The following is a 20,189-nucleotide window of genomic DNA, read 5'->3' on the forward strand; positions in this document are numbered from 1 at the left end:
TGCAAAAAGAAAACAAGAAATGGGGTCAGTCACGAGGAAAGAAAATAGGGGGAAAAGGACAAAACAAAAAACAAAAAACAAGGGTTCCATCTTTTTGATGGTTCCTGTATCATTCAATATTTTGCCTATAGAACCTTTCCGTATTGCAACTTGAGATTTCAATTTGTTCTTCAGTTCTTTCAGCTTGAGAAATGCCAAGCATGTTCTCCTCTTTTGGTTTTCTTACTTCAAGTCTTTGCACATTTTATTATAATACTTTGTCTTTTCGAGTTGCCTTTTGAAATCTTCCATTCAGCTCTTTTACTTCATCATTTCTCCCTTTCACTTTATCTAGTTGACATTCATCAGCAATCTTCACAGATCTCCAGTCTGGTTTCTATCACCAAAGCCGTATTTTTCAACTACTGAAGTTTCTTTGTTTTCAACTTTCACATTTCACCCATAATTATCAACCCATTTGAATGTATCTTTGATGAATTTCAGAGTTCAGAAGTTGGTAAATCTTCAATTCAGAAGTTGGTAAATCTTCAAATCCTTAATCTTTGACATTAGTGGTTGGTGCATAAATGTGATTAATAGTTTTATTAACTGGTCTTCCTTGTAGGCATACGGATGTTATCCCATCACTGGCAGTAATGTACTTCAGGATATATCTTGAAATGTTTTTTTTTGATGATTAATGTGTTGCTGTTCCTCTTCAATTTGTCATTGTCGGCATTGTATACCATATGCTTGAGATTAAGAGTTTGGGTTTCTGCTGGCAATATGCAATGGCAGGGAATAGGCTAATGAAACACTAGTTAGCTACAATTCTCTAACAAGCATGGTTTCTACTAAAGTGCATTCGCCTCATTGGTCTATAAGTACTGGTATCACAGCAACACACAAGCCACCACAGTATGACAAACAGGGAGTGGTGGGAAAGACCAGTAGCATGTAACAGTCAAACTGGAATAAAAGAATTTGAGCAGATTACTTCCTGTGAGGATATTCAGACTATGAATCTCAGAGACAGAGATGCAAACAGTGGATGGTTATTGAAAAGTCTTCTGAGAGCAGTTTACAGCCAAGAATATATCACTTTGTGTATAATAGACGACACCATTATTTTTTCTAGTGGTATCATATGTATAAATCATGACATCCTTAAACAGGATATATTGTTAAATATTAAAGATTTTAATAATCACACTTGATGCATTAAATCTAAGTATATTTTTGGTAACTGGTAAATAAATCAAGCTTATGAAACAAATTTCACTTGGATCTCTTACTTTAGCACACTTCCTGATCTTTAAGCTATATGCATGTGTATGTATGTTTAGGTGTCAGGTTTCCCTCTCCTTTGGTGTTCTGCAGCTATAGCTTCCTTCATCACCTTCCTACAGAAAGTCTGCTAGTTCTGCTTTCTGACCTCTTACTCCTGGTAGGGTTATATACTGTGCAAATTGATAATGAAAAATTATTCAAAGTAAATTAACACTAGAAAAAAACTCGAAGTGATTCAATATCCTATGTGTTGCATGGACTTATGAATCTGCTATGATGGAATGAGAGAAATAACATCTTTATTTGCATTTAATGACATTTTGATGTGCTAAAGTGGAAAGATTTTGAAAAAATAGAAGTGTTTACTGATAAGTTGATGAATGTGTGCAGTGATTGTCCTTTTTAAGGAGGCTTATGTTAGCCTTATGAGAGCTCTATATTGCCTTGATATATCACAGAGTAAGTCTGTGCTGTAGGTTAAGGATTTAGATTCAGACCAAATTTTATATTACTATCTTGCTCACTCTTTCATTCTCTCTCTCCCTATTGCCCTTCCCTACACTCTGTCCCTATTTTTCACTTAAGTTTGAACCTTAACATTATTGCAATAACGTAGTTTACTTGTACCAATAACGTTCCTGTCAAGAGACATCTGTTCCTTTATGAAAAGTCTCTCTAAGTAAAGCATCAATCATGTCACACTTATAAAGCAAAACACATTTTTTTTTGGTCCCCAGATAGCAAAATATTGCTGAGAAAACAAACTGTGCAGAAATATTAACTGTGGCATATTATCACACATATTCAGTGCATTCTTTATTTGTCTACAGTGGACACCATGTGATTCTGACAGTATGGATTGTCGACTTCTTGTCTCCAAAACCACAAAGGACTCGTCAGTGTCCTCCTTAAAAGAATTATAACAGGCTGCCTGCCATGGAGAACCACGTGATGAGAATATGATGCTGTACTTTTAGGCACTTTACTTTTATATGGTAAAAGCACAATTGTTAAAACTTACAGCTATTTGAGTGACTTCCAAAGCTGTGGCTATAAGATATTAAGCTACCTGGAAAATTTTAGTCAAATATCTAGGTGTTTCCAAAAACTTGAATGCTTTGCATCATGGATATAAATCAACTGGATAATGGACCTAAACATCCAATTAAATCTGATCTTTTAGCATTTTGCTGATGTGCTCACCATATACATTTATAAAGTAAGAATCTTTGCTCTGAGGCCCAGATTAGTGTGTTCTATGTTCCAATCAATTACAAGTATTATAGCATGTGTTGACTGATTGAGAATATATTGCTTGTTGCCTAAGTCAAAGTGCAAAGTAAGGTAAGATATAAATTAATGTAGTTCAGGTAAATATAGTAAAATTTAATTTGGACATTGTTAGAGCTAATAGTAATGTATCAGTCAGTGTTAAGTGTTAAGTATTTCAAGTAGAAAGAAATTGGACACAAAGGTCTTGGAAGGACTAGAGGGGTGAAAGGTAGTAAGAGAAATCCAGGGGAATGAAAAGCAAGAAGCGAGATACAGACACCAAGAATCTGCTAGTACCTCTAGGCCAGAGCCCTAGAACAGTATACGTTACATTTTGTTGCAAATTCTTCCACTTCCAGAGCAAGGAGAAATTATGTGGTGCTGGCTGAAGTTGCCATAGCCTGCAGGCATCCCATCTCCTGTTACTTCTGCAGAAATAACCAACTGCCAGCAATGACTACTAGTATGGGAAGCAGAAGCAAGAAACTACTCTACTCCTTCTGTTTTGTGATCTTTTGACACTTCCTCCAAAAGGCAGAACCATATAGGAAGCCGGCTGGCAAAGGAACTTGGAAAATGTAGTTTGCAGACTATGAACCCCAGAGATTGAAAGCAGAATATAAACCTGTTGCTGTCAAGTCAATAGGAGAGAGTAGAAGAGATCCATAGGGTTTCCAAGATTATAAATCTTTACAGTAGCAGACTGTCACGTTTTTCTCCAAGGGAGCAGCTGGTGGCTTTGAACCTTCAACCTTTCAGTTGGCAGCTGAGTGCTTAACTACCCCCATCAGGGTTCTGAGCATAGAAGGGCAGATATGGAACTGAAGAAACAGGTAAATACACAACATGAACCCAGTTAGAGGCAATGGTGTTGTGACTGAAAATAGTCTACACCCATAAAATCAGACTGTAATTAACATAAAAAAGATACAAAGGTAAGATATAAAGTACAGGTACAAAAAGGGAAGGTTGTCATAAAAGCACAACAATTAAGGGATATAAAAAGAGGAAACAAACTTTTCTACATAGGAAATGGCCTGTACAGACTGTTGGCTTGCCTTTTTATGTAAATTAGGATCACAGAGATTTATAAAACTAATACTTTTAAGTTTTTCAGGTAATAGATAAATACATTCTTTTGTAATAAAAAACAACCAAACTCACTGCCGACTTGAATTCAACTCATAGCTACCTCTCCTGGGGTTTCTGAGGTGGTATCCCTACAGAAGTAGATTGCTTAGTCTTCCTTCCAAGGGAGAGGCTGGTGAGTTTGAACCACCAGCCTTCTGGTTAGCAGTCAAATGCCTTAGGCACTATACCACCAGAGCTCTCAATTTTTAGGTGTATCAAGTCAGTTCTTACACATAGTGACCCTATGTGCAACAGAATGAAACACAGCCTAGTCATACACCATATTCACAATTATTGCTATAGTTAAGCCCATTATTGCACCTACTGTGTCAACCCAGCTTGTTGAGTGTCTTTTACTTTTTCACTGATCTACTTTACCAGCTATGCTGTCCTTCACCAGGGACTGGTCCCTTCCGACAACATGCTGAATGTATGTGAGATGTTGCCATCCTCACTTCTAAAGGGCATTCTGGTTCTACTTCTTCCAAGACAGATCTGTTTATTCTTCTGGCAAACCATGGTATATTCAATATTCTTTGCCAATACCATTATTCAAAGATATCGATTCTTCTTTGATTTTTTTTAATTCATTCTCAAGCTTTCACATGTATAAGACATGATTGAAAGTACCATGATGTGGGTCAGCCACACCTTGGTCCTCAAAGGAAATCTTTCCTTTTTAATACTTTAAAGAAGTCTTTTGTAGCAGACTTGCTAATGCAATACATTGTTTGATTTCTTGACTGCTGCTTCCATTGGTGATGACTGTAGATCCAAGAAAATCCTTGACAATTTCAATATATTTCCCCTTTATCATGATATTGCTTATTGTTGCAGTTGTGAGGATTTTTGTCTTCTTTATGTTGTTTTCATAGACAATGCTATCTATACTGAAGGCTTTGATCTTCAACTTTCATCAGTAAATGCCTCAAGCATTCTTTGCTTTCAGCAAGCAAGGTTTCAGCAAGCAATATGCAGATTACACATTGTTAATGAGTCTTCCTCCAGTCCTGATGTTGTGTTCTTCATATAGTGCATCTTGGATTAATTTACTCAGCATACAAATTGAAAGGGTAGATGAAAGAATACAACTCCTACCCAGACTTTTTCTGATTTTACACGATGCAGTATCCCCTTGTGCTGTTTGAACAAGAGCCTATTGGTCTATGTACAGGTTCCTCATGAGCACAATTGAGTATTCTGGAATTTCAGTTCTTTGCAATGTTGTCCATAATTTGTTATGATCCACACAGTTGAATGCCTTTGCATAGTGAATGAAACACAGATAATTCTCTTTGCCAAGATCCATCTGGCATTAGCAACGATATCTTTCATTCAATGTCCTCTTCTGCACTATATGAAGAAGAATGTGACATCATGATGGGAGGAAGAATTATTAGCAACCTGTGATATGCTGACAACACAACTTTGCTTGCTGAAAGTGAGGATTACTTAAAGCACTTACTGATAAAGATTGACTACTACAATCTGCAGTATGGTTTACATCTCAATATAAAGAAAACAAAAATCCTCACAACTGGACCTATAAGCAGCATCATGATAAATGGAGAAAAGATTGAAGTTGTCAAAGACTTCACATTGCTTGGTTCTACAATTGATGCCAGTGGAAGAAGCAGTCAGGACATCAGACGACGTATAACACTGGGCAAATCGGCTGCAAAGGACCTCTTTCAAGTGCTGAAGAGCAAAGATATCTCCTTGAGGACTAAGGTATGCCTGACAAAAGCCATGGTTATTTTCAGTCACCTCAGATGCATGTGATAACTTGACAATGAATAAGGAAGACCAAAGGAGAGTTGAAGCTTTTGAGTTGTGGTGCTAGTGAGGAGTGCTGAGAATACCATGAACTGGTAAAAGATCTAACACATCTGTCCTGGAAGAAGCAGCCAGAATGCTCCTTGGAGGCGAGAATGCCCAGACTTTGTCTCACATATTTTGGTCATGTTGTCAGAAGGGACCATTCCCTGGAGAAGAATGTCATGCTTGGTAAGGTGGATGGTTGATGAAGGAGTGGAAGGCCCTCAGTGAGATGGATTGACACAGTGGCTGTAGCGATGTGCTCAAGTATAGCGAGGATTGTGGAGGTGACCCAGGACCAGGCAACATTTTGTTCTGCTGTGCATAGGGTTGCTATGAGTTGGAAGTGACTCGCCGGCACCTAACAACAACACCAACTTGTCTTCTTCTGAATCCAGTTTGAATTTTTGATAGATCCTTATCAATGTACTGCTGCAGAAGTTTTTTTTTTTTTTAATTTATCTTTAGTAAAATTTTACTTGTGTATGATATTAATGATATTGTTGGATAATTTCTTCATTCTGTTTGATTACCTTTCTTTGGGAAGTGTACAGATTTGGATCTCTTCCAGCCTGTTGGTCAGGTAGCTTTCTTCCAAATTTCTTAGCAAGATGAGTGAGCGCTTCCAGTGTTGCATCCATTTGTTGAAACATCTCGGTTGGTATTCTATCAATTCCTGGAGCCTTGTTTTTTGCCAATTACTTTAGTGTAGCTTGGACTTCTTCCTTCAATACTGCTGATTCTTGATTATATACTACCTGCTGAAATGATTGAATGTCAACCAGTTCTTTTGGAACCTTGATGTCATCCTACAACTCATCCTCAATGCATCAGATCTATTCTTGAGATGGTCTTTAAATTTTGATGGGCTGTACTTTGGATCTTGTGGACTTCTTTTAAGTTTCTTCATTTTCAACTTGAACTTTCAATCTGTTCTAGAGTTGGTTATTCTGTGTTATGTTTAATATGTATTGCTTCTCTGTTGTCTCTTTCCACAGAAGAAGTCAATTTGATTCCTGTACATTGTATTTAGTGAGGTTCACATATATAGTCATTGTTTAAGTTGTTGAAAAATATGTATTCCCAATGAATAAGTCATTGGTTTTGCAAAATTCTGTCATGTTATCTCCAGTCTGGTTTCTGTCACCATGGCCATATTTTTCAACTACTGATACTTCTTTTCAACTTTCATGTTTCAATCCATCTTGATTGTATATTTGATGAATTTCAAACTGCAGAATTTGGTAAAAATCTTGAATTCTTTCACCTTTGGCATTAGTGATTGGTGCATAAATTTGAATAATAGTTGTATTAACTATCTTCTTTGTAGGCATATGGACATTATCCTGTCACAGACAGCATTGTACTTCAGGATAGATCTTGAAATGTTGGTTTTGACAATGAATGGAACTCTATTTCTCTTCAATTTGTCATTCCCAGCATAGTAGACCATATGATTGTCCTTTTCAAAGTGGCCAAGACCCATCTTCTTTAGCTCACTAATGCCTAAGATATCTATCTTCAAGCTTTCCATTTCCTTTTTGATGACGTCCAATTTTCTTTGATTCATATTTCATACATTCCACATTACAATTATAAATGGATGTGTACAGGTTTTTTTTTTTCCTCATTTCAAGTCATGCCACATCAGTAAATGCCCTGACAGCTTTACTGCATCTGTATAATAAGGTTGAATCTATTTTGAGGAACAGCTTTTCCTGTTGTATTATGAATATCTTCCAATCTGAGGGCTCATTTTCTAGCACTTTATTAGACAATGTTACACTGCTATTCATAAGGTTTTCATTTATCAATTTTTTTAGAAGTGTATTACCATATCAATTTTCCAAGTCTATCTTAGTCTGGAAGTGCCACTGAAACCTACTGTTATGTGAAATACCTGTGGCATAGATTCCAGCATCACAGCAACACAAAAGTCACCATAGTACAACAAAATGACAAATATAAAATTTGTAGATGTATGCTAATGCCCCTTTGAGTACTCACCCAATGTTAGACCCTCTTCAAGAAATAACTACTGTTACTTTCATGTACCCAAAGAGGCTTAATATCCTTTAGTAGGAAAAGTGACTAAATAAAATATAATATGTTTATACTATGGGAGCTCTGGTAGCATAGTGGCTAAGGCACATGACTACTAACCAGAAGGCTGGCAGTTCAAACCCACCAGCCACTCCTCGGAAGGAAGATGAGGCAATCTACATCCGTAGTGATACTGCCTCGGAAACCCAAGGAGGGGTCGCTATGAGTTGGGTCTGACTCGATGGCACATAACAACAACAACATGAGATCTTTTTGTTGTTTTTTAAGAGAACAATGTAAATTGTATTTCAAGACTTCATTAATAGCAAGCAAAAAATTGAATTTGTAAGAAAAACTCTGTATGTTTCATTGATAAATTTTTATGAACAAAGAAGCACAAAACAAAATCCTACTCTACTGTGTTTCTCTAATTTGATCTGTTCCCCATATTCTCCCAGCCCCAGCAATGATGTGGGTCATCTCAGTTTGACTCTTATGCCTGTCACTTCCCCTATATCATCCCTTGTTCTGTGTTGTATTTTCTACCACTCCTTTGATCAGGAAATGAGAATGGTAGAAACTTGGAAGAAGAGACAACAAAAGGGCAAATAAAAAAATAAAATAAAATAAATAAAGCAGTTATAGATGACATCTTGAAGTTCTTTGTTATGAATACCTAATTGTAGGAAATGGTATTTCAAAAATGTCATGGGATTCTGTCATGATTCTGTCAGGAGAGTTACCAAATCTTTTCATTCTTTTGCAGTTTCTTTACAAAATTCTCTTTCATTCCTTCTTTCTTCCCTTCCTTCCTCTCTTCCTTCCTTCCTTCTTTCCTTCCTTCCTCTTCCTTCTTTAATTCTGTTCTGGTTACCTAGTGCCTCTCTGACAAGAAATATACCACAAATGGGACGGCCTTAACAAACAGGAGTTTATTCTTACAATTTGGAGGCTTTAAGTCCAAGTTCAAAGTGCCAGGCTGTAGGGGCTGGCTGAAAGCCCCTCAACCTTGAGATCCATCTCCCCTCCTGCTCCTGGCCCACAGGAGCTAGAGGCATTTCTTTACTCAGACAGCTGCTGGCTGCTGAGGCTGAAAAGCCCCAAGGTTGGCAAGTAAAAAGGCACCGTCCCAATTTTACTAAACCACACGGCAGGCCATTAACTTAAATCCATTGTAAGTCCCAAGGTTGGCAGAGCGTAGCAGGCTGCTGAGCAATGACACGGCCACATGCAGGGTCTAAGCATGGCATAGGCTAGAGACCATTCCCAAGGCTTCTCCTTAAATACAGGAAGCAGACCACATCCCAAAGGCAGCTACTCAGCTGCTTGTGGTAGATCCTCCCATGGAGTTGATTGCCAGTCTCATCATGGGGAATAACTACCACCGACTGCCCAGCCACTCAACCAGGCCCAGCCAAGTTGACACACAAATATAATTACCACACCTGCCTTTCTTCCTTGCTTCTTTCTTTCATCTCTCTTTCTCTTGTCCTTCCTTTCTTACCGTTTCTTCTTTCTGCCTTCTGCCTTCTGCCTTCCTTATTTCCTTTCTTTCTTCTTTCTCTTCACTTGGTTTCCATGCCAGACAGCAACATGAGATATTCATTAATTAAATGAAAACTCTTGCCACATCTTCTGTGTGTAATGTTTAAATACATATTGTAAGTGTGGTCATATTTTTCAAAATTAAGAACTAGAGTTATAAATGCAACTTTATGAATAGAGATATAGGTTGTTTACCTGAAATCATTTATACCCTTAGGTTTATATACAAAACAAAGGCATTTTAAAATTTTCCATTATTTCTAACTTTTCCTTTCTCTTTCCTTCTTTCTTCTTTTCTTCCTTCCATCTCTATTTCCCTTTCTATTTGTCAATGCTTAGATCTAGCTCTGTATAAATAATAAAGATGTCAATTAGATGAGAGGAGATATTTTTAAAAAGGCAGCGATTAACCTTTGGATGAAATCTTTACTTGTGCTCCTAAAATAATATGTCCAAGAGAAGTATCACTGAAGAAAATGTAAAAAGGATACTTTCATAAGCAATGATAACATGATTTATATACTACTAAAAAAGTTTGAATCGTTTGCATCAAACATCATTGAACAACTCAAGCATGGCAAGACCATTCCAATTGTTTTAACCTGGATCTCCTCAAAGGCAGTCCTGAGACAAAGAAGTCTGCAGAGTGAAATCAGAAAGAAGGGAATATTAATACAGGCAGTGTTACCAAGTTGGCCAATGCTGCGTGTGACAGGTGGTTTATTTCACTAGGGCTATCTGAGAACATTTGTGGAATGCCTCTCAAAGTTGCCTTTCTGAGTGGTGAAAGAGAAAAGCAGTGACCTGCCACTACTTCTTCTCCACTGGTCAAGGGTTGCCCCACAGAGTGTTAACTCTTGCATTTTTGGGTTGTGCATGCATGAGTGCCAGTGGTTCATGCAGATTTTCATGTTACATTGTAGAAGAAACAACTAGACTGCAAGTTAGAGGGAAATAGTAAGCTGCTGAGATGGGGTTCTCCCTTGTTGCACCTAAGCAAAGATGGAGCAGCATGAACAAAGCTAGTAACCCCAGCTGGAGGCCCAGAGAGTTTGGAGTGGGGAAAAAGAGACGTCAGAGCCACAGTTGATAAAAATTCTAAAATTCGTTTGTCTAACAGATTGGCTGGTGAAGATGAGTGCTGTCTTATGTTTAATACGTACTTATATATCTTTCTTTAATTCCTTGACATTCAGGTTTCAGGAAGTTTATATGTGTGTGTGTATATATATATTTGTGTGTGTGTGTGTGTGTATATATGTGTGTATATATATATATATATATATATATGTAATATTTCACAATTTAAAATACATATTTAAATATATAAAGGGATCTCCTTGAGAGCAGGAATCATGGTTGATCTATTTTGCCATTCTTGTGCTTAGTAAACTGTCAAGCAATTTAAGTAACTCAATTAAGTATTTAATGATATATGCAAACTGAAAAAGATCTTGGAAGACACTTAAATTAAAATAAATCTATCCAATGTGGTCATTCGATATCATACAGGTTTGAGGGCAGTAAACCTTTTCTCTGTTCATTATCACATTCCTTTTTCTTCTGGGTAAGTCTGAAAGTAGGAATAAAGAAGAGTGCTGGAATGGGTGGAGTGAGATATTGGGCATAGTGGAAGAAAATGAACTTGGAAAAATATGGAAAATATTTTGTAAATCATGCATCCTAACATGCATGGAAGGTATTAACTCATGTTCAAGCTTTATTTTTCTCTCCTAGCCTTTCTGGCTTAATATTTCCAGAGTATACCCATAGCTCTCAGCCATTTATTTTCATGACTACCCTGATCAGTTAATATTTTACATTATGGCATAAAAATAAATGTTGCTCTCAGAAGTGCTGTGGGCAGAGCTAGAAGTTATGGAGTAGTATCTAGAGGCTGCTATGGACCACCGTGACTTTATTGTTATCCTCCCACTCACTTCTCAACAAATAGGCCAAATTTTGGGAAAGAAAAAAATAAAGTAGTTACTTTAATGAGAAGAATAGTCAAATTCAGTTCTAAGTCAATTAACACAGTGACTCTGTCTACAAAGCCTCTTCTGAGAAGTATGCTGGCTTCTTCTGCTATTGCTCTGTTTACATCAAGCTGACTTGATATTTTTATATGATTACAAAGTGGTACAAAATGTTTACTTAGTAGTGACCTGGTTTCTGTGGCTCTGTGAGTGCTGTTGGCAGTAGAATGTTTTCTAATCTTGCATGAAGCTCTAATCGTTTGCATTTAGTGAGGACTCAGTTCCAGTTGATGGGAGCTGTTTGGTAAATGGCTCTACTTCAATACCAACCTTGCTTGCTTTTATTTTCCAGAGAGTTGTTTTAGAAGACCTCCTCCTGTGCTGGATTGTTTGTCTTTTACTTTAGACTTCATTCAAATTAAACACTTCAGATTTCTGAAAATATGTGTTTTTAACCGTTGAGTTTGGAATTCTGCTGGCAATATGCAATGGCAGGAAATAGTCTAATGTAACATTGGTTAGCCTGCTAACCAGAAGGCTGGCTGTTCAAACCCACCAGCCACTCCTCGGAAGGAAGGTTGGGCAACCCTACTTCTGTAGTGATACTGCCTCAGAAACCCAAGGAGGGGTCGCTATGAGTCGGGTTTGACTTGACGGCACATAACAACAACAACAATTCTCTAAGAATCATGGTTTCCACTAAAGTACATTCACCTCATTATTAGTTTGTATATACAATTCATGGGCCAACTTCTGAAAAGCATAACTAAGTTTCTCTAAGTTCTAACAAGGCATCATATCACAGGGGCAGGGAATTTTTCACTTAGGGTCACGTTGTGAATCTTAGAGATGAGGAATCAAAGATGGCCTAACTCATTTTACAAGACTGATGTGACTGCCAGGTGAGATAATGAATATGACAGCTTCTTATAAATAACATGAACGTGGATATGTTGCACCTTAACATCAATGTGCCTTTTATTTGATTCCAACTCTGAACTCTGTTCCTAGACTTAATTTCACTAGCACAAAATGGAATGTATGAGAAGCACATTGACATGGAAATCACAAGCCCAATGCTTTCAATCCCTCCAAGTATCTGAATCGTATTTAATAAGTTACATATTTTCTCTGTGCCTTAGGGTCCTCACTGTAAAATTAGGTGACTCAGTTAAGTTATCTCTACTTTTCTTTTAGCTCTATGATTCTTTGTAGCTAAAATACACATTCTGGAATAAATAGGAAAGGGTGATATACTGTCTAATTATGTGATGGAAATCATTTATTTTTTATTCATTTTGTTTACAGAAAATTGTTTTGATGAAAACTTTTTTAACTGCATCTCACTCTGACTGCTAATTTTTACAGAAAATTACATGTCTATGATATATTATAGAAAAGTGACATCAACTTTTCAAAAAAGCAGTGAGAGAAAATAGTCACCTTAATTGCATAAAAGTTTATAAAACTATTTTGAATGAATACAGAATTTTTGAGGGGTCCTAAGGATGAATACACCCCCCCTCCCACCATTAGCCATTATTTCTTGCCCAATCCCCCACCGAGCCAAAGGAACTGGGATGGATTTGTTACTAGGGAAGAGGGAAGTTTTGATGTTTTTAAACTACCCATCTGATTAGAATTTCCCAAAGTTTGTTTCACAGAACACTGGTTTCATGAGATTTTATAGATAAAGCATGAAGAAACTTTCTGTGATTAAGTAAGTTTGTAAAACTTAGATTGAATGACTGTAAACAGGTTTCTTTCCTGTTAATACTAAAGTGTGTTCTCCATCTCCATCATACAAACATAATTGATTTTGGGATCCTTTTATTGGAGGAATTATAATGGATTAAGTTTGTTGGGACATACATTAAGAAACTTTTTCTTGATTATAAGGAATCAAAATTAATAAGGGAAGTAAATATTCACCAAGACACTAAAGAATGGGAAGCTCATGGCTTTGGTAATTCATTAACATATACTACTGTGATGACATAATAGCATCACATCTACTGATATTAAAGATAATTTATTGGTGTTATTAATTTATTAATTTATGAGTTTCTTACTTCTTATTTTCACCAGTTAAATAGTTTAATTTGCTTCGAATAGTACTCAATGCACTGCACAAGACATATTAGCATTTCAAAAAAGTTTTAGATGCTGATATTTCCAAATTTTTAAACTGTATTTTAGAACTGAGTAATATAGATCTTATGCTTGCCTTATTCCTTCCCTCTTTCTTTCTTTCCTTGCTTCAACATTCATGAAATGTCTAGCACTAAACATTTTTCAGGCTTTGGTTCTGCATCATAAACCATTAAGACACAGATCCTCCCTAAGCAATACATGATTTAGAAGGAGAAGTAAACATGTATTTTAAGATTTCAATACCCAAAATCCCATTCTGACTCAAAGTGACCCTATCGGATAGAGTAGAACTGCCCTGTAGAGGTTCTAAAATTTTAAATCTTTGTGGAAACAGACTGCCACTTCTTTTTCCCTTGGAGTGGCTGGTGGATTTGAACTTCTGAACTATTGGTTAGCAATGAGCACTTTAACTACTGTGCCACAAGGGCTCCTTCAGAATTGCAATATAATGTGACAAATGTAACATATAATGCATGTACAAAGTAAAAGTACAATGCAGAAGAAAGAGAACAATTAACTTTCAGAGAATGTCAAGATACACCTATCTGAGTCTTAGCAGAATAGAAATTTTCTTCATGGGAAATGCTTGTTGATGCTAGTGGTGGGAGTAGGAAGTACAAAGGCAAGGAGATTTGAAACAATTTACCAAGTATAGGAAAGTGTAAACAGTTCCTTGTTATTGGAACATAAAGGAGAAGGAGCAAAGTAGAAAGTTCTGGAGCTTAAAAACTCGTGAGGGTCAGATTATACTCGTTAGAGCCTGATGTACTTTATTAAACAAGTGAGAGTCTGCTTCAGGCAATGAAAAACTGAAAATATTTTAGAAAAGGGAGATGTGAGATAAAATATGGTTAGAAGGAGGCTAAAGGGAGGGTACTACAATTATCCAGGTGAGAGATGATGGAGGACTAAACCAAGGCACTAGCAGTGACACTTTTGGATGGGATAGAACATATATGAGGTATTGATGATGTATACTTAATGATACTTTTGACTGATTGCATCCTTAGAGTGATAGAGAGTGAGGAAGGAGTCATGGGTGACTCCCAGGAGTATAATTTAGGAGATGGGGTGCATAATTGTGTTTTTTAATGAAAAAGGATATATAGAAAATGGGTATTATTTTCAAGTTTATAATCTAAGTTCATTTTTTTAATATAAAATTTGAAGTGCCTTGGGGATATACAGATGAGCCCTCAGCACATGATTGGTTGTTTTAGGATTAATTCATAGAAAAATTTTTTTAAGGTTATATATTTATATGCCATCTGTTTTAGGTGGTGGATACAGTAAGTATGTATATCTTGGAAAAGATTATAAAAAAATACTAAAAAAAAAACAATGCAACAAAAAAAAAAAGACACAATCTCAGGAAAGAATGAGAAAATGCTCATTCTGATATGTATTAATGTGAGGTGTCAGAGAAGACAGAGAGAATGGGAGAAGTTTAAGAAGGGAGTAGTTAAACAAAAAAAAAAGTAAATGCCTGTTGCACAGAAGTCATTTGAGTTAAGACTGAGACATGTTTTACGATTTTGTAACACTGAGTCAATAGTAATCTTTAGTGGTATAAACCAGATTGCCTTAAATGATTGAGTTATAAGCAAGTGGGAACAATGATTTTGGTCATTCTTTCAAAATGTTTCAAAATGTTTTGATGGCAAAAAAAAAAATAAGAGGAAGATAAAAATAATTAGAAGATGATGAAATAAACAATATTTTAAAAATGTAGTTACTATATGTGCATGTGAGAGAGAGGAAAAAGAGAAAGGAAAGAAGGAAGGAGTGAGGAAGGAAGAGAGGGAAGGTTGTTGTTGTTGTTGTTAGGTGCTGTGAGTCTTCTCCTACTCATAACAACCTCATGTACGGCAGAACCAAACATTGCTGGGTCTGTGCCAGCACTATGATCTCTGCTATACCTGAGCTCATTGTTGCAGCCACTGTGTCAATTCATCTCGTTGAGGGCCTTCCTCTTTTTCATTGTCCCTCCACTTTGCCAAGCATGATATCCTTCTCCAGGGAATGGTCCCTTCTTACAACATGACAAAAATATGTGAGACGAAGTCTGGCCTTTCTTGCTTTCAAGGAGTGTTCCAACTGCACTTCTTCCAGGACAGAATTGTTAGTTCTTTTAGCAGACTGTGGTACTCAGCATTCTGCTCCAACACCACAGCTCAAAAGCATCAACTCTTCTTCAGTCTTCCTTATTCATTGTACAGCTCTCACATACATAAGAGATGATTGAAAATACCATAGCTTGGGTTAGGTGCACCTTAGTCTTCAAGGAGACATCTTTGCTCTTCATCACTTGAAAGAAGTTTTTTTGCAGCAGATTTGCCCAGTACAGTATGTCTTCTGATGTCTTGACTGCTGCTTCCATTGATGTTGATTGTAGATACAAGTGATATGAAATCTTTGACAATGTCAATCTTTCTCTCCATCCATGGTGAAGTTGTTTATTAAACCAGTTGTGAGGAATTTTGTTTTCTTTATATTGAGGTGTAATCCATACTGCAGACTGTAGTCTTTAATCTTCACCAGTAAGTGTTTCAATTCAACCTCACTTTCAGCAAAGTTGTGTCATCTACATATTGCAAGTTGTTAATGACTGTTTCTCCAATCCTGATGCCACATTCTTCTTCATATAATCCCGTTTCTTGGATTATTTGCTCAGGCATACAAATTGAATAACTATGGTGAAAGGATACAACCTTGACACACACCCTTTTTGATTTTGAACCATGAAGTATCTATCCTCTTGTTCTGTTTGAGTGACAGCCTCATGATCTCTGTACAGGTCCCTCATGAGTACAATCAAATGTTCTGGAATTCCCATTCTTCACAACGTTATCTGTAATTTGTTATGAACCACACAATCAAATACTTTTGCATAGTCAATAAAACATAAATAAACATCTTTTCTGGTGTTCTTTACTTTTAGCTATGATCCATCTGACATCAGCAATGATATCCTTCATTCCACGTCCTCTTCTGAATCCAGCTTGCATTTCTGGAAGTTCTCTGTTGATACACTGCTGCAACCATTTTTTAATTATATTTAGTAAGATTTTACTTGCATGTGATATTAATGATATTGTTTGATAATTCTCACATTCTGTGGGATCACCTTTCTTTGGAATGGGCACAAATATGGATCTCTTTCAATCAGTTGGCCAGGTAGCTGTCTTCCAAATATCTAGACATAACTGAGTGAGTGCCTTCAGTGGGACATCTGTTTGTTGGAGCATCTCAGTGGGTATTCCATCCATTTCTGGGGCCTTGTTCTTTGCCAATTCCTTCAGTGCAGCTTTGACTTCTTCCTTCAGTACCATTGGTTCTTTATCATATGCCACCTTCTGAAATGGATGAAGATTGACCAGGTCTTTTTGGTACAGTGCCTCTGTGTTTTCCCTCCATCTTCTTTTGATGCTTCCTGCAACATTCGATATTTTGCCCATACAATCTTTTAATATTGCAACTCGAGGCTTAAATTTTTTTCTCAGTCCTTTCAGCTTTAGAAATGCCAAGTGTGTTCTTTCCTTTTGGTTCTTTAACTCCAGGTCTTTGAACATTTCATTATAGTAATTGGCTTTGTGTGCTCGAGTTGCTCTTTCAAATCTTCTATTCAGTTCTTTTATCTTGTCATTTCTTCCATTTGCTTTAGCTACTCTCTGGTCAAGGGCAAGTCTCAGAGTCTCTTCTGACATCCATTTTGGTCTTTTCTTCCTTTCTTTTCTTTTTAATGACCTCTTACTTTCTTCATGGATGTTGTTCTTGATGTCACAATTCCTTTGGTTTTCAGTCATTGGTGTTCAATGCATCAAATCTATTCTTTAAATGGTCTCTAAATTCAGGAGGGATACTATCAAGGTCATATTTTGGCTCTTATGGCCTTGTTTTAATTGTCTTCAGCTTAAATGTCCATATGAGCAGCTGATGGTCTGTTCCATAGTCAGCTCCTGGTCTTGTTTTGGCTGAAGATACTGAACTTCTCCATCGCTTCGTTCCACAGATGTAGTCAATCTGGTTCCTGTGTATTGCATGTGGTGAAGTCCACATATCTAGTAGTTGCTTATGTTGTTGTAAAAGGTATCTGCAATGAATAAGTTGTTCTTGTTGTTGTTGTTAGGTGCTGTCGAGTCATCTCTGACTCATAGTGACCTTATGCACAGCAGAATGAAACACCGCCTGGTCCTGTGCCAGCTCTATGATCCTTGCTATACTTGAGCCCATTGCCATTGCCATTGCATCAATCCATCTTGTTAAGGGCCTTCCCCCCTTTCATCGACCCTTTACCTTACCAGGCATGACATAATTCTCCAGTGAATGGTCCCTTCTGACAACATGACCAAAGTATTTGAGAAAAAGTCTGGCCATTCTCACCTCCAAGGAGCATTCTGGCCTCCTCCAGGACAGACCTGTTAGTTCTTTTAACAGTTCATGATACTTTCAGCATTCTTTGTCAACACCACAGCTCAAAAGCATTAACACTTCTTCAGTCTTCCTTATTCATAGTTCAGCTCTCACATGCATAAGGGGCAATTGAAAATGCCATAGCTTGTGTCAGGCACACCTTAGTCCTCAAGGAGACATCTTTGCTCTTCAGCACTTGAAAGAGGTCCATTGTAGCTGATTTGCCCAGTGCAATATGTGATCTGATGTTCTGACTGCTGCTTCCATTGGTGTCAGTTGTAGAACCAAGCAATGTGAAGTCTTTGACAATTTCAATCTTTTCTCCATTTATTGTGATGCTGCTTATAGGTCCAGTTGCGTTGGTCTTGCAAAATTCTATCATGTGATCTCCAGAGTTATTTCTGTCACCAAGGCCATATTTTCCAGCTACCGGTGATTCTACTTCATTTCCAAATTTTGCATTCTAGTCACCAGTGAGGATTAAAACATCTTGATTGCATGTTCAGTCAATTTCAAACTGCAGAAGTTGATAAAAATCTTCAATTTCTTCATCTCTGGCTTTAGTGGTTGGTGTGTAAATCTGAATAATAGTCATATTAATGGGTCTTCCTTATAGGTACATGAATATTATCCTATCACTGATAGTGTTGTACTTCAAGACAGATCTTGAAACACTCTTTATGGCCATGAATGCCACATCATCCTCTTCAGTTTGTCATTCTCAGCGTAGTAGATAATGTGGTTGTCTGATTCAAAATGGCAAAAACCAATCCATATCAGCTCACTAATGCCTAGGATATTAATCTTTATGCATTCCTTTTCATTTTTGACAATTTCCAATTTTCCTAGATTCATACTTCATACATTCCATGTTCCAATTATTAACGAAAGTTTGAATCTATATCTACTCATTTTGAGTCATGCCACATCAGCCAGTGGAGGGCCTGAAAGCTCTATTCTATCCATATCATTAAGTCATCTCTATTCTGAGGAGTCAGCTCTTCCCCCGTCAAATTTTGATTGCCTTCCAACATGATGGGCTCATCTTCCGGCATTGCATTGGACAATATTTCAGGGTTATTCATAAAGATTTCCAGTAATGTATCAGAAAGGATTTCACTCTATTCATAATGTTTTCACTGGCCAATTTTTTGAGAAGTGGATGGCCTCTTCCTCTTCCAAGTCTGTTGTGGCCTGGAAGCTCTGCTGAAATCTATCCACCATGAGTAACTCTGCTGCCATTTTGCAACACAGTGGCATAGCCTCCAGCCTCACAGCAACATGTAAGCCACCACAGGATGACAAACTGACAGACAAGTTCATCTTCCTTAGTTATTCCCAACCCCTCCATACCTGCCTATCTCTGGCCTAATATAGAGCCACACACAAGTGAAAAGCAGCCCCTGAGCTTGGCCCACCTTCCTCAGGCCCTGGCCTTAATTAAGAGCTTCCCACAAGTGAAAAGAAGCCCCCAGCCCTGGGCCCATCTACCTCAGGCCCTGACCTTAACAAAGAGCCACACTCAAACAAAAAGCAGCCTCCAAGTCCCTGGCCCACTTACCTCAGGCCCCGGCCTTAATAAACAGCCTCCCCCAAGCAGAGGCAGTCCCCAAGCCCAACCTGCCTACCTTGGGCCCTGGCCTTAAAATACAACTGTCCCAAGTGAAAAGCAGCCCATAATCCCCAGCCTGCCAACCTCAGGCCCTGGCCTTAATAAAGAGCTGACCCCAAGCAAAAAGCAGCACCCAGCCCTGGAAAATCAAGAGATGGTTTCTATTTATTCTATGAATTAGGGAGATAAGGTCATCTAGTAGGAATGCACCAGTAGTATACTCAATAGAAGGACTAAGGGAAGTAGAAATGATTCAGAGTGATGAAACTGAAATGAATGTCAGATGAAAGGCTACAAAAAACTTGATTAATATAACTGAGGCACCACATTTGCTGCATGACTGCAGTCCATTGGTTAAAGTAATGAAGAGAACTACTTGTATGATTGTTAGTGTTGGATGATGATAGGGCAAGTAGGGAATGTAGCATAGTAAAATAGAGTAGTTCACAGAGGGAAAAAAAAAGACAGCATGATCTGAGATTAGTGGATCTTAGACCATATCTAGTTGAATGATTTACAACCTAGAGCCAACTAATGAATTTTTGTGTGTGTGTGTGTGTGATTTGGTTGAAAATTTACAGAGCAAATTCACTTTCCATACAGCAGTTCACATACACTTTGTCTCATGACATTGACCACAATTTACCACAATGCAACAGCTTCCCTCCCACTTATTCCCAATAGTTACTCTTCCCTGTATCCATCCCTCCATGCGCTCGGCACCCTAAGCTGTCTCCCTATGTATAGGCAGTCCTTTTTTCTCCCATGATTATTCTCTGCAAGGAATGCCTCAGGTAAATCTTCAACTCATATGACTGTCTTTTGTTTGGCTGGAAGGCACAGGTGTGAGTTCAATTCCAGACCTGAAGGGCAGCTGGGGGCCATAGTCTCAGTGGTTCCACCAGGCTCCACCAGACCAGCAAACCTGGTCCCCTTCCCTGCCCTTTTTTTTTTTT

This window comes from Orycteropus afer, unplaced genomic scaffold (genome assembly GCF_000298275.1).
Source record: "Orycteropus afer afer isolate SDZICR_OR568_19922 unplaced genomic scaffold, OryAfe1.0 scaffold00278, whole genome shotgun sequence".
In the NCBI taxonomy this organism is placed as follows: domain Eukaryota; kingdom Metazoa; phylum Chordata; class Mammalia; order Tubulidentata; family Orycteropodidae; genus Orycteropus; species Orycteropus afer.